This window comes from Dipteris shenzhenensis, chromosome 1, assembly GCF_047967505.1.
Source record: "Dipteris shenzhenensis isolate YYH24624 ecotype China chromosome 1, Dip_SZ_1.0, whole genome shotgun sequence".
NCBI classification, from domain to species: Eukaryota; Viridiplantae; Streptophyta; class Polypodiopsida; order Gleicheniales; family Dipteridaceae; genus Dipteris; species Dipteris shenzhenensis.
The window spans coordinates 31,496,097-31,511,062 of NC_141596.1; the positions used below are offsets into that span (position 1 = coordinate 31,496,097).

Consider the following 14,966-nt stretch of genomic DNA (forward strand, 5'->3'; position numbering starts at 1 on the left):
CAACATCACTCATAAAACATCTACAGGTCACACCCCTTTTGAGTTGGTGTATGGTATTGAGGCAGTTTTACCACTAGAGATAGAGATTCTGGCCTTGAGATTGGCACAGGAACAGAGGATGTCAGAAGATGAACATGTAGAGGCCAGATTGGTACAACTTGAGAAGTTAGATGAGACCCGACGCCTTGCACTACACCAAACAGAGATCCAAAAGAATCGACAAAAGGCCCGATTGGATGCTAAGATTCGCAAGGGATGGGAAAGACACTTTACTGAGGGGGATGTTGTGCTATGCTTTGATAACAGATTGAACCACCAAATGGATAAGAAGTTTCTGCCACTGTGGGTTGGTCCATACAAAGTCATCAAAGAACGTAGCAATGGGTCTATACAAGTTCAGGAGCTGCATGAACCATATGGCAAGAAGGTGATCAACAAGCGTTACCTCAAGCCTTTCTTTGTGCGTGATGGTCCCAGGCATGGAAATGCTGTGCATTCCCTGCCTGGGGGGGGAACTGTTATGGATAAAATTGTCTAAGGAAAAAAAGGCATTAATATGTGTGTGTGTTTGTATATGTGGCAATAGTATAATAAAATATGGTGTGCATAGGGCCCAGGGTTGAGGTGGCAGGGCATGACCATGTGCCACCCTTCCATGTAAGAGGACCCATAAGGTGTGTTGTACATAATCCATGATAGTAATATTATAAAATGCAAGGTGGCATGGCTCCTCCATGTGCCACCCCTCCACCTAGGCTGCATTAAGTGAGATATGGCTCAAAGTCCATGGGAGAAGCAATATAAAATAGGTGGAGATAGATATTATATTCTTTTGAATAAGCACATCCCTTATTTGTTCTTTCCACAAAGAAAAGTTTGTCCCATCAAACTTTTTAATGCTGAAAAACTCCTTTTCAGACATGGAAGAGGATGCCATGATGCAAATGAAACAAAATCTCAAATGCTAGTGCCTGCAAGAGAGAATCGCACCAAATACTAGGTGCACCCAAATGTGTATGCCACAATAGAGTGAAATATCACCAAAACTCAAAGCTCAAAGCATCAAAAGATGCATCTGACTCATGTGCATATACTATGCATCCATATGAGCAAATCTGGCCCAAAAGAAAATGCCAACTGCAATGGCAATCCAAAATGCCAATAAGTGCCAAATGACTCAAGCATAAACATCGTCCACGGGCATATGCATTAATATATATCATCCAAGAGAGCATAGCACTATCAGTGCATCACCTGCAATGTGTCAAAGCTGTCCCTCAGCATAAAATAGCATCCATGTGCAAAGCGTCCATAAAAAATAGCATCCCACAAGGCAATTTGGGCCTATCAGCGCATCCAATAAGGACCGTAATGCATCCAAATGGCCTATAAATCATCCACTGCAACCCAATGCACACCACAAATGAGCGTACACTGCTCAAACTACAACCAGAGTGATCTGCATAAGGTACGCTCAAGAAATCATAGTCCCACGGTAATGACCGCTATTGAAAATAGAACCTGAGATGCCTCAAAATATGGGCGCCATTGCATAATCAGAATCAGCAAGAAAATCTGCAAATATCTCTCTTCTACCAGAACTCCAAAATCCCAACCGATGAGTGAGAAATGGGAGTCAACACTTATCCACTGCCATGTGGCATAAATCTAAGGTTTCAAAACCTTAGAAGGAAAAATGCATAACAAAGAGACGAAATCGAATACACAGAGATCTATAACTCTGAAAATCCTCCACTGAATCGCGCAAGAACTGATAGGTAGGGGTTTTTGGGCATCCGGAACACAATGGGACAGAAGGTTTTCGAAACCGTGGTCTCAATCACTGGGTCCAACACACGGACTGAAAAACGTTTTTGGAAACAGAGCGGTTTGTAAACTTCACCGGAGTGCGAATGATGAGCAACATAGAAGTTTTAGGACCTCCTGAGTCCATCGGAACTGACAGATCTGCAAATGGTTGCTCCAAACTTGAGTTCCAACACCCGGGCAAAAAACGCAGGAACTGACACAGTGAGTCAGAAATCCAATGAAATGACCCCAGATTCAAGAATGAAGGTGTTTCCAAGCTCTTGAAGTGAAGTGGACACCAAAAGCAAGCAATAGTTGCCTCTACAAGTCAATATGGAGTCTCTGTCGTCGAACGGAACAGGGAAAAGCTCAAAAAACGACTTTTTCTTTCAAACCACTTAACAGGCTCTCAAAACCACTTCGCAAAGCCAAAGTGACTTTTCCAAGGTTCCTCCAAGGTCTCTGCACACTCGAATGCAAGTAAAGTCACCCACAAAGCTTCCCACAGAGCTTCTCCTTCCTCCCACAGAGCTGCTGAGCTTCAAGCATTCACGCACGCTCAGCTAGATCACCCGGGGTTTGATACCAGTTGAGAGTGCTCTCAACGGAAGCAAGAACGGAAGAAGGAGAGAGAGAGACAGAGAGACAGAGATCCACAAGTTTTGGTGGGTGCAAAACCACCCTAATCTTTTTTTCATTCATTTATATATGTGTTTGAGTATTGTACATAATCGGGGTAAAGGCACAGTGACCTTTAACCCCCACAGGTACGAGGGTTGAAGGCTATGGAAAATAATGATCCCAAGGATGATACAATGTCCAAATGGCAATGGAAGATGCATTTGCAATGAATGCAATGGAGAGACAATGCCAAGAAAAATGCCGCCTTGCTAAGCAGCTAGCCTCGAAGGTAGTAAATGCACCCATTCACGGAGTGATATCAAAATCTCGAGGGGGTCACTCATCATATGTAACCCTATCACGTGAGTTCAACAGAAGGACATTTTTAGTATCTAAATTATACAAAAGTTAATTTACATAAGGGAGTATTTAAAACAATTTTGGAAAAAATTTACAGATTTGTATAGAAAAAGGGTACATTTTATTAATGAAAAATTTACAGATAAGGGATTTTAGAAATAGGCCTTGAACGCACGTGATATAGAGGGTTTATACATAGTGACCCCCCTGAGATCAAAATAAAGAATAGGTTAAGAACATGAGATGTGGTTTCGCGGTAGCAACATCTTATCATTTGGGGGACTAACAGGATCATATCCTGAAAAGCTTTACCTTTCACGCCCAAGAGATCATACGCTCTAACTTGGGGGATGGCCTCAACAATGTCAAAGGGGGGCATAGCTTAGCATGGATGATCTTTTCATGTTAGTTTCATTAAGAAACTAAACTCTTATATTGGTGTCAAAAGTTTGTATGCCCTAATAAAAATAAACGTTTAAAACATCGCCACGATTTGAAACTTTAATGCAAAAAACTTAAAGTTTTGCCTAGATTTACATTTTTTACTTCAAGATTCAAAAGAAAATATATAAATGTGTATCACATTCTATCAATATTATGAAACTTAAAAAAATGAGTCGATAACTTTCACCAACATTTTAAATTAATATAAAGACATAGCTTTGATAAAAACATCCATGTAGCATAGATCAACTAGATGGAAAGAGGAAGTGAGGAAGTCATCTCACTACAATAACATTGCTCTAGCATAATAACACAAGAGTTTCTCCAAACAAGAAGGATGTTTATAGGTTATGGAGGAGACACAGGAGCACATCATTCACATGACTGACACAGTGCTAGTCAGTCATTGGACTTGCAAAAACTAGAAACTCATTTGATTGTTGAAAGCTTCAACATGAGTGCTCCTCCATCTTTTTCCCAACCATAGCATGCATCTATGTCATTTCAGCACTTGCATACACAATTAGTGGAAGAAAATTCATCCTATAGAAAATCTCTTAAGATATGCATACCATGAATGTGCTTTCATTTGGAAAAATACTTATTCAAGATGTCACCCAATGAGTGTTCTATCTATTGTAAGTTTAGGAGGCTAGTGACTAAAAAAAGCTAGTTAGTATGTGCATCGTGAGTGCATCTTCAATTGACAATTATAGAACCCTATCCTTGATTCCTTGAATCTTTATTTAAACTTGAAATGGTTGCTATAGCACTCAGGGGTGCACCTCTAAGAAACCCTATGTATCACGTGCGTTCAAGGGGAATTAAAAAAACCCCTCAACTAAAATTTCTTCACTAATAAAAGCACCCCTCTTTACTTATGATCTAATGGATTTTTATCTGAAGTTGAATTAAAAAACCCGTCTTGTTATTGTAATCCTATTAAATGTTTTTCAAAAGTTGAATTAAAATAAACTTCCTTTTGAATGCATACACTACACTAAAATTTTCAAACGTGACCCCCCCCCCCCTCGAGCTCCAGCAATTGAGGGAGAGATGATTTTAAGAGTAGGACTATGGCTCTTTAAAAGTGAAAGTGACATTGCCTCTTACCCTGTCTCTACCTTATATACCAAAAGTCTATAAATTTCTACTGGCTCTTTCCCATGGCCTCCACAGGAAGAGCATGAGAGAAAGCGAACAAAACTTTGAATTGATAAGTTTGCAGGGGCGTGCATCTTCCTATTGGTGTGCAGACCCACAATCGTTGGGGCTTGGGTGGGGAGTCTTGGTCATCCAATTGAAGGATGCCCCATTTTATGGATCGAATAATTTTCATGCACATTGAGGGCATGTCAACTACGCTAGGCCCTTTCTTGTGTGGTGGGTGGCACAAGTGCATAAACACCCTGAGTAGCTCACTTTCTGATATTTACTCATCTATAATACCTTATTTCTAAGGTTCCACGTGTCACTCATATGGCATGCAACGTGCCCCCTCCTCGTAGCCTCTCCTACGGTGCCTTGCCTAGCAAGTCTCCCTTAGTGCCTTTCCAACGTCTTGCTTCTGTTTCAAAAACATATCTCTTTTTCTCATACGGTCTTCCTCCCTCCTCGACTTTGCTTACCAGGAACATGAACATTTTGGCAACTTCTGATGCTTTCCTCCTCCAACTTGCTCTGACCATGTCTTCTCCCCCTCTTCGCATCACCCCTTGGTCCACTTACAACCTCATCCAGGTCGCTACTGATCATTGCTACACTTCCTATTCTCCAATCTCATCTGTCTTCCAATCGATGGCACTCCACTTTGAGAGACTACTAGCAACGACAACCTGAGTTGTGCAAAGAGCTTTCCATGGGCCTTTTGCATCTACTTGGGGAATATTAATGGCGTACTGGTAGTTTGTGGGGCTGAAGTTGCAACACAAGGAGATCCATTGGCCGCACCCTGTTGCTTTGATTGAGCAAGTTGAGAAGGTCCGTGAGGAAGACATGAATTGTTTTGTCAAGAAGAGAAGAACCAAAGAGGAGGAACAAAAGCTCAGGCATAGATGATATGCAGGGAGAACTGTAGAAGTGAATATAGGTACGAGCCATGCCTTGGTTGCCATGGCTAAACTACAATTTCTCTCAAAAGCGAAGATTCAAAAGAAGGACAAACAAAGCTTTCTTACTCAAGAGAATGAAACATGACTCTATGACGATGAAGTAGCCCTACTACAATGGCTTCTATATCTTCATTGGCTTTCCCTTCTGTAGTTTATAACTGCAAAATATACAACCTCTTTAAGCTGTAGGATAGGTTAACGCTTCACAATATGCATGTTGTAGCTTTGATGACGAAGATGTTTTCCCGATCAATCTCTTTCACATCACAAGCTGTAGAAGATAACTATGTCTTGAATGAAGATGTTGGAAGCTGCCACTTTTTCTCTACATTTATTGATTCTCAAGGAGCAAAGAAAAAGATTGACTGATGCAAGTATAGTGGGGTGTAGGTCTCATGGGCATTAGGTGGCATGTGAAAAGCCCCATTTTCAGGGATTATAAGAGTGTCTCGAACTTCAGAGATGAATCTACAAACAAATCCAAGCAGCAAATGAACCAAGACCAAAGCATACAACCATCTCAGTTTTGGAAATTCATAGAGAACTTGAAGATTGTCGATGACTTTGTTGTAGCTAAGATTGAGATAATGCAAAGATGTCCTATTTGTCAAAGGTGTTAGGCATTGCCCATAAATTTGTTGGTTGACAAGGAAACCCATGCTGTACTATTCAACATGTTGAGCTAAGATGGGATGTTGCCAGAGAGATGATGCATGGATAGATCAATATATTGTAGAGCTAAGTAACTAGACAAGGTAGTTCTGACATCACCCATTAAATTATTTCTATCAAGAGCAAGCCACCATAATTTGTGCATCATACCCCTATGGAATGGCTTTGGAGAGTTGATTCAAGTTGAGATGAAGCTGTGCTAGGGCCAAGCAGTTTCCCAAGGCCATAGATTTATCCCCCATTAGTGTATTACTCTAGAGATAGAACCCTTAGAGTCCATAGAGCTTGGGTTGGAGGTTGTTCAAAAGCGTTTTGCATCATTCATCATACTAAGATTTTGTTTTCATCGGTTCATTATCTACTAAAACATAGCAAGAATGCACCCACAAAGAGAGAGAGAGAGAGAGAGAGAGAGAGAGAGAGAGAGAGAGAGAGAGAGATGTGTGTAATGCTATGAAGAACTTTTTACCCAACTAGAAGCACTGACAAGACTTAAACATAGATCCAACTTTAAAATTCACTAAGAAGCATTTCGATATTGAGATTTATAAATAAAATCTCAAATTGCATTCCTTGAAATTAACGAGAGCCTAGAATCCCAACTTTGACCCGTCTATGACAGGTCATGCTACTCGTAGAGTGCAATGGGGAGAGAGAGAGAGAGAGAGACTCTTCCATTGGTGTGCCATCTAAAAGCAATGCTAAAGCTCTCTCCCCACCTCCTCTACTCCCTTAAAGTGTTATCCGAATCTCTTCCATGGATGACTTCCATCAAGTGCTATCCCTCCTCCAATCACTTCCATCAAGTGCTCCTCCTCCTCCATCAAGTGTAATCCCATACAAGCAACTCGCAGATAGATCACGTATTGAGCGCTTATGGAAGGATTACTTCACCGATCCCTCCCAGTGGTTCGACAATCGAAACACCAAAGTACGCTTACTACCAGCTGAACTCAATCCTTTATAGCTGTAGATTGAATTCTGACGCCTTTGCTGTCAATTGTAGCAGACACACCCAAGGGCCCCAGATTTCAAGCAGAAACTCACCAACGAGTCGCTCTGGATAAACGGCTGGTACAATCCCAGTTGGGTTAAAGACACGCTCCTGAAAATGGAGATTGCAAACAACGCCATGCATAGCCCCCTAGCACAGCTGCTAGAGCTTAGCTTAGAGGAGGCACTCGCTTCTTTGGAACGCATGCCCCATCCGGCTTCGGTTGAAAACTTGACATACATCTTGCGCAAGTGCAGAAAACACAAAAATCCACCGTATGCCCTGCGCTTGCATGCCTACCTGCGCAAAAGTGGGCTGGAATCTCATGAGACACTGGGGAACTACGTCGTCCCAATGTTGGCGGAAGTTGGAAGCATGTGTGATGCCCAGCAGGTCTTTGATAGGTTGGTTAATCGGAATGAGTATTCCTGGACTTCTCTCATCACAGGTTATATCGAATGTGGGGAGTTACAGCATGCGTTCGTACTGCACCAAAAAATGCAGGAGGATTGTGTAGATCCTAGTGGGCATACGTTCGTGGCCTTACTAAAGGCTTGTGCCAGGCTGAAAGATAAAGAAAGAGGCCGAGAAATACATGCTGAGATTATGAGAATGGGGTTGTTGGAAAGAAATCCTTTTGTCGGTAGCGCTTTGGTTGATACGTATGCCAAGTGTGGCTTGCTTGCAAAAGCACAGGACGTGTTTGACAAACTTCCAGTTCGAGATGCAGTCTCATGGACTGCACTTATCGCAGGGTATGCTGAACATGACCTTGGTCAGGACGCACTCAACTCTTTCGAGCAGATGCAATTGGAGGGCTTCTCTCCTGATGTGGTTACATTTATTTGCAGCTTGAAAGCTTGTGGCAGCATAGGAGCCATAGACAAGGGCTGAGAAATACATGCTGAGATTGCAAGAAAGGGGTTGTTGGAAAGAGATCCTTTTGTTGGTAGCACCTTGGTTGATATGTATGCCAAATGTGGGTTGCTTGCAACAGCACAGGAATTGTTTGACAAACTTCCAGTTCGAGATGCTGTCTCATGGACTGCACTTATTGCAGGGTATGCTGAGCATGACCTTGGTCAGGATGCACTGAACTGTTTTGAACAGATGCAATGGGAGGGCGTCACACCTGATGCAGTCACATTTGTTTGCAGCTTGAAAGCTTGTGGCAGGATAGGAGCCATAGACAAGGGCCGAGAAATACATGCTGAGATTGTGAGAAAGGGGTTGTTTGAAGGACATCCTTTGGTTGGTAACACCTTGGTTGATATGTATGCCAAGTGTGGCTTGCTTGCAAATGCACAGGAAGTGTTCGACAAACTTTCAGTTCGAGATGCAGTCTCCTGGAATGCACTTATCACAGGGTATGCTGAACATGACCTTGGTCAGGACGCTCTGAACTGTTTCGAACAGATGCAGTTGGAGGGCGTCTCGCCAAGTGCGGTCACATTTGTTTGCAGCTTGAAAGCTTGTGGCAGCATAGGAGCCATAGACAAGGGCCGAGAAATACATGCTCAGATTGCAGGAAACGGGTTGTTGGAAATAGATCCTATTGTTGGTAGCACCTTGGTTGATATGTATTCCAAGTGTGGCTTGCTTGTAAAAGCACAGGAAGTGTTCGACAATCTTCCAGTTCGAGATGCAGTCTCATCGACTGCACTTATTGCAGGGTACGCCCAGCTAGGAGAGAGTGAAAAGGTCTTTCTTATGCTTGACAGAATGAGAGCAGAAGACATAAAACCAGATGGGATGACATTCCTCAGCATTCTAACTGTATGCAGTCACACAGGTCTAGTAGAGAAGGGCCAGACATACTTTGAGTCCATGAGCAAAGACTATGGCATCACTCCAACTATTGAGCACCACACTTGCATGGTTGATCTCCTCGGCCGTGCAGGCCAATTAGATAAGGCAGTAGTGATGATAAAGAGGATGCCGCTGGATCCTAATCTCATGTTGTGGCATACTCTGTTGAGTGCTTGTCGGAAGTGGGGGAATGTGGAGCTTGGAAGGTGGGCCTTTGAACATGCAGTGGAGTTGGATAAAAAGGATGCTTCAGCTTATGTCTTGATGGCTAACATCTATGCAGATGCTCACATGCAGGAGGATGCTAAGCAGGTTGAGTTAATGAGATTAAAAGAACAAGCACGGAAGAAGCCAGGACAGTGTTGGACTAATGTTGGCGGAATTGTGCATTTGTTTTTGGTAGGGGATACAGGACATTCCCAAAGCAAGTATATATATGCAAAGCTAGAAGAGCTTTCTTTCAAAATAAGGGAAGAAGGATATGTATTACCAGATTTGCATTGGCTGCCCCAGGACATATCTGATAATCTAAACGAATTTGAGCTATGTGGGCACAATGAGAAATTGGCAATCGCTTGTGCCCTGATTAATACACCCAAGGGGGTACCCATACATGTTGTAAAAAATCTTCATGTTTGCCGAGCCTGTCATTCGGCTACAGCAATTATATCCAAAGTAGAGCAGCGGACTATTCTTGTCAGAGATGCTAACCGCTTTCATGTTTTCAAGAACGGAAAGTGTTCTTGTGGGGACTATTCGTAATACTAGTGCAACTATGGTAGAGAGAGAGAGAGAGAGAGAGGATATGATAGACCTCCTGCAGCCCTTGTATGCTATTCATTCATTGCAGGGGTCATAGATTTGTATGGAGATGCATGAGCCTACCATATAAAGAATAAATTAACAGCAAATACTAACACAGTGATGGACTTCTTGTTTTTGGTGCACGTAATAGATGATATATATGCTTATACGTACATATAAATTACTTGTCATGTTGTAGAGTGTGTAGTCTAGCTTGTTTCGTAGTGTGTGTACGAACACACAGACATTTTTCCATCTGGACAGTTACTCGCACACAGACATATTGCTTCAGCTGTTTGTCACAGATGCTCGCACTCTACTGAATCAGTGCTCCACATCTTTTGGTCCTGTCCAACTACTTCTGATCTCATTGCTCTCATCAGACAGAGGCTTCGACAGCGATTTCCTACTGTTACTTTTGGCAGATTTTTCTGGCTGTTTGGATTTCATCCCCAGAGACAGGGTTTTGATTTATTTTTTGTATGGGTGCGATATTGGACCCTATGGACTTTATGGATGGATAGAAATCATAGAGTCTTTGGTGATCCATTATTTTCATCCTTCCTTTTTTTCAAACGATCTCTGCAACAATCATTCTACGATTGTTTTCAGACTCGTTTGATTGATCAGGATGTGTATACGGCCTATACTGAGATCTTTTCTTGAGTAGTAGCTACTTCGCTTTTCGAAGCAGCTATGATTGTAATTATTCCATAGCAATAAAGATTTCTTCTCACAAAAAAAAAGTGTGTACGAACACAATCCAATTCCTTTCACATGTGTTAGACGTGAAGTCTTGTGAAAGGAAACAGTGAGAATAAGTGTGCATACTCAAGGGCAATTCAGAGAAGAATGGGTTCAGTTGCTAATAGAATTTAAAGAGATTTTTTCTTGGGAGTACATAGACATATGAGCAGAGTAGACCAAAGTTATGTTCACAAAATTAATTTGAAGAAGGATGCAAACTCAGTAGCTCAACTAAGGTATCAGATGAACCCAAACTTTGCCAAATAGATGAAGCAAGAGATTGACAAGTTGTTGAAAGTGAGATTCATCTATCAATTGGAAAAGGTGACATGGCTCTCACCTATTGTGATAGTTTCAAAAAAGAATGGCAAATTGTGCATTTGCGTAGACTATAGAAAGTTACATGTAGCCACCATTAGTAACCCATGTCCCTTGCCGTTATGGAACACCATGTTAGATGCCATTGTGGGGCATGAGATGTATATCTTTCTTGATCGGTTTAGTGGCTACAACCTGATATAGATGGCTGAGGCATTATGATGGTGTTCCTAGAGGATTTTTGTGCATTTGGAAAGAGAAGCGAGGATGTGCAATAGCAAAAAATTTGCCAAAGACGAGTAATTGCACATGGTCATAGAGATAAGTTAATGTGTCTAGTTTGTTCCTTGAAAGGGAGGTTCGGTTTTTTATTTGTAATGGTAAATGTAATGTAGAGTGAATGGGACATCCATTTATGTTGTAAGCCTCTTTTCCTATGTAAGCTAACACTAGGATGTGTGGTAGCTCAAAATTCATGTGTGGAAGTATTTGATTCTTAAAACGTAGCAAACCTTGAACTATGAGTAGGAGTAGGAATGTTTTGCCTATACTTGCCGTACATGTTAGGAACAAGTGTACTTTTTTTGATGGTTGAATTCGTTTTTGTATCATGATGTCATCAAATAGTTGTCTTTGTTTTATGTTTAGTGATCCAATTTTATTGAGGAATTCTTTGTTTTGCATGAGGACTTGTTTTTTAATGGAATAGTGAATTTGTCATTTGTTATTTGTTTATGTATTTTCTTCATGTCCAATGTGATATCGTAATTTGGGAAGTCATTTTCTTGTAGGCCATGGTTGTCAATTAATTTGTCTACAGTCCTTGATGTTCCATGTATTCATTGTCATGTTTTGCTATTGTTTTTTCATTATTGTAATTTGTTGTGTATAAGGCTCTATTTCTTATGATAGTTTCACTTCAGTGATTGTAAGCTTCTTGCCAAGTTCCGTGTATTAGTAGTTCATGGTTCTTGTCTGCTTATAGGGGTAGTATAGTAATAACTGCTCACGATAATAATTATTTGAGTCCCTTGCCAACCTAAAGTTTGTGAGCTTGATGATTCTTTGCCTTTTTTATTTTTCTAATTGTTCCATCATTATAGTTATATTCTACTATGAATGCCGCAAGGCAATGTCCTCCACGTTTTTCCTTGTTATGTATTTATCTATAATAGAGTTGCATGGTATGTTTGTTGATTCAACATGAAGATGTTGCCGTTGTTATTTCCTTTTAAGAGTGAGTGCTTAGTTTTCTGGTTTGTTTGTGTTTATGAAGTAGAACTCTCTTGTTGTTCTATGTAGTGGAAAAGATAGAGTATTACACTCTTTTGTTGTGCATCTGAAATTCCATTTCCCATTTTTTGTAGGCTCTTGTGTGCAGTATAGTTATTTTGTATGCATGTTTTAATTGTTTATTGAAGGTTTTTTGTGATTGTTTTGGCAATGTATCAGGTGTAGTATGTTGTTGCCGAGTATAGATACATTATGAATTTTATGTCCATGTTTGATTGCCATAAGAAGCTCATCTTTTTATTGAAAGCATTTGTGAAATTGTCTCTTGGCTTTGTTTTTAGGAAAAGAGTTAATTTTGTTATTTGTGACCTTATTGATAATAAATTTATGATTTATCCATTTGACAAATGTCATATTTATTTCAAGATCAATGCAGATTGTGTATGCATCGATGTTAAAAAATATTTATTTGTAGTGGTGTTTCTTTCACTATCTTGTAGTGGTGTTATTATCATGGTTTCAAGTAGTGGATGTTTAAGGGAATGGAACCTGTAGAGTTTGTTGTTGCTTTTACTACCAGTCGATGTGTGCTTGTGTGTTTGAATGTCCTTAATATTTTTAGGCAATAATTTCTTATAGCATGTTAAGTACTTGTCCACAAAAGATGTTATTTCATTATCTTTATTTACAGCATACGTAGGTGTTTTTTGTATCGAGATGATGCCATGTTCATGTTGGCTTCCTCTATTTTGAAACTCTGTCATGAAGAAGTAATCAAGTATGTTTCTAAGCAATTGTTCATCCTTTATTATTAGAGCAAGGAACTTTTGGAACTTGTGAACATTGTTGAGAATGGTGTAAATTGCACCATAGGGTTATGGGACAAACCCTAACCCTAAGGGGTCCATGTATATATTCTCAATTTCTTTAGAGTACAACTTAGTGTACATTTAGTCTATCTTGTGAACTCTCTCTCTCTCTGTGTCTCTGTCTCTCTCTCTCTCTCTCTCCCTCACATGTAGTATCATGGTATTAGAGCTGAGGTTCATTGTGAGAGATTTCTCGTTGTTGGTGAGTGAAAGCCCTTGCATCTTGTCAAGGCAATAATCCCTCCATTGTTGCGGCATTCCCCATCTTGGTGTTCTTGAGAGCTTGAGAGTTTGAGAGAGCTTTTGAGAGCTCTTCTTCTAGATTGAGTTCTTCATTTTGTGTGAAATCTTTGTGAGAGAGAGTTTTTTATTCATTCATGTAGGACTTCGGTTCTTTTCTTTGTGAATATAGTGAGAGTAGTCTATTATTGGCGATAGTCTTTTTGCCTATGAACTTTTTATAAGGTTGTCCCGCTGGTCTTCGAGTTCAGCATCAAGACAGACTACCGATAGCTTCAACACAGTGCCAGCATACTCAACGACCAAAATTGCAAACTCTACATGCAATTGACAAGATGCATAAGTTCCAACAGTGCACACAAGGAGCATTCAAGCAAAGAAAGCAAGCAGAGGCCCTAACAAATCTACATGCAAGTGACTATCCTCTATAGCAAAAGCAAGTCAACAAGCTTCAAGCCACGAGCGCAACATAGCAACCCAACGTCCACATTTCTTGCATCTTCTCAAGAGGTCTATTGCACCATCACATCCTTCAGCATGCTATGTGAGTACAAGGAGCAACAAACTGACTAGACACAACTTTCAATGCCTTGTGCAACGAACAACCCCTCCATGACTCCTAAGCAACACAAGTCAGTAGCATATGCTCCAATGACCTCTACCATCGTTGCAATACCTAGTTGTTCAATGCAATGGCACCCCTGGTGAATGACCAATGACCTCTACCGCGAGGCCATAGCCATTTTATTCATATGGCAATTAGTTGAAAATCCCACAGCACCTTACGATGACTGTTGGTGGGAAGTAGGATTTATAAGGGATACCTTGTCCCTCTTTGTAAGTTGTTGACTCCAAACTTTTAAAATACAGGTGACTTTGCTTAGTTAGACCTGGTGGTTGAGTCGTAGTACTTCGTAGGAACCTTTGAGCACTGTATCCCTCATTTCTGTGTTATGGCTTCCAATCTTGTCTTTGTGTTTGACTATGTTTCTTTTAGTACTTTATCACTTGCCACGACTGACCATTCCAACAATGTAGATGTTGAGAGTTCACGCTCAACATCATGTGATCATATGTGCATAGCACCATCATGTGATCATATGTGCATAGCACTAACCCAATAGAGTGCTATAAAGGAAAGGGTTAGATGCCCTAACCCTAACCCTAAATGGGTTTGTATATATTCAACATTTTCAACTAAATCTAGTGTACAGTTAGTCATCTGTGGTGTGCTCTCTAGCTGTGCCCTCTCTCCTCATTATTAACATCCACAGAGTACAACCACTAAATGCAGGATAATCAATGAGTAAAGGTGACCAAGCCAAATGATCTACTTCTTCAGACAAGCTCAAGGGAGTTTGATACCCAAATACACCAAGGTCAATGATTACAAACAATGTGCACACAGAAGGAGTATAGCTCAAACTCAGGAGTTTGATCCCCAAATATGCAAAGCCCGCCGCTCCAAAGTCCAAAGATCCAAAGATTCTAGGCAACGTGCACAGGCTGTATGTTCCAGCTACCCCTGCCCGGAACAAGGAGGTGTAGGAACAAGGAGATGCACACTTCTAGGCCACCATGAAGAGTGCATGCGCCTTGTACTATTCAGCTCCACATCCATAAGAAATAGCGATGCCAATAAAAATAGCCATGAAAGGAGTATAGCTCAAACTCAGGGAGGTTGTTCCCCAAATATCATCCCGAGACAAGGTTACCATTGAGTGTCTCGACAAAGATGAGCCCGCTACTCCAGGTTTGAGTCTCATGCATCATGCATGACCACAAACAGGTGAAGGTGTGAGGGCGCTCAGGGAGTTTGAGCCCCAAATCACCCAAGCCTAGGAGTGGTGAGGCTAACTCAAGCGCTATTTGGGAACCAGTTAGGACCACCTCCTAATATCAAGTTTGTCCTAAGCGCTTTAATATGGTTAACAC

General features: G+C 41.0%; 1 pseudogene across 1 annotated transcript; it reads left to right on the top strand.

Annotated features, from left to right (window-relative positions):
* Nucleotides 1–6,750: 6,750 nt before the first annotated feature.
* Nucleotides 6,751–9,603, top strand: LOC147905698 (putative pentatricopeptide repeat-containing protein At3g11460, mitochondrial; annotated as a pseudogene). The gene is made up of 2 exons (XR_015540916.1): nucleotides 6,751–6,948; nucleotides 7,027–9,603. The product of XR_015540916.1 is annotated as a putative pentatricopeptide repeat-containing protein At3g11460, mitochondrial (transcript).
* The last annotated feature ends 5,363 nt before the right edge of the window (nucleotides 9,604–14,966 follow it).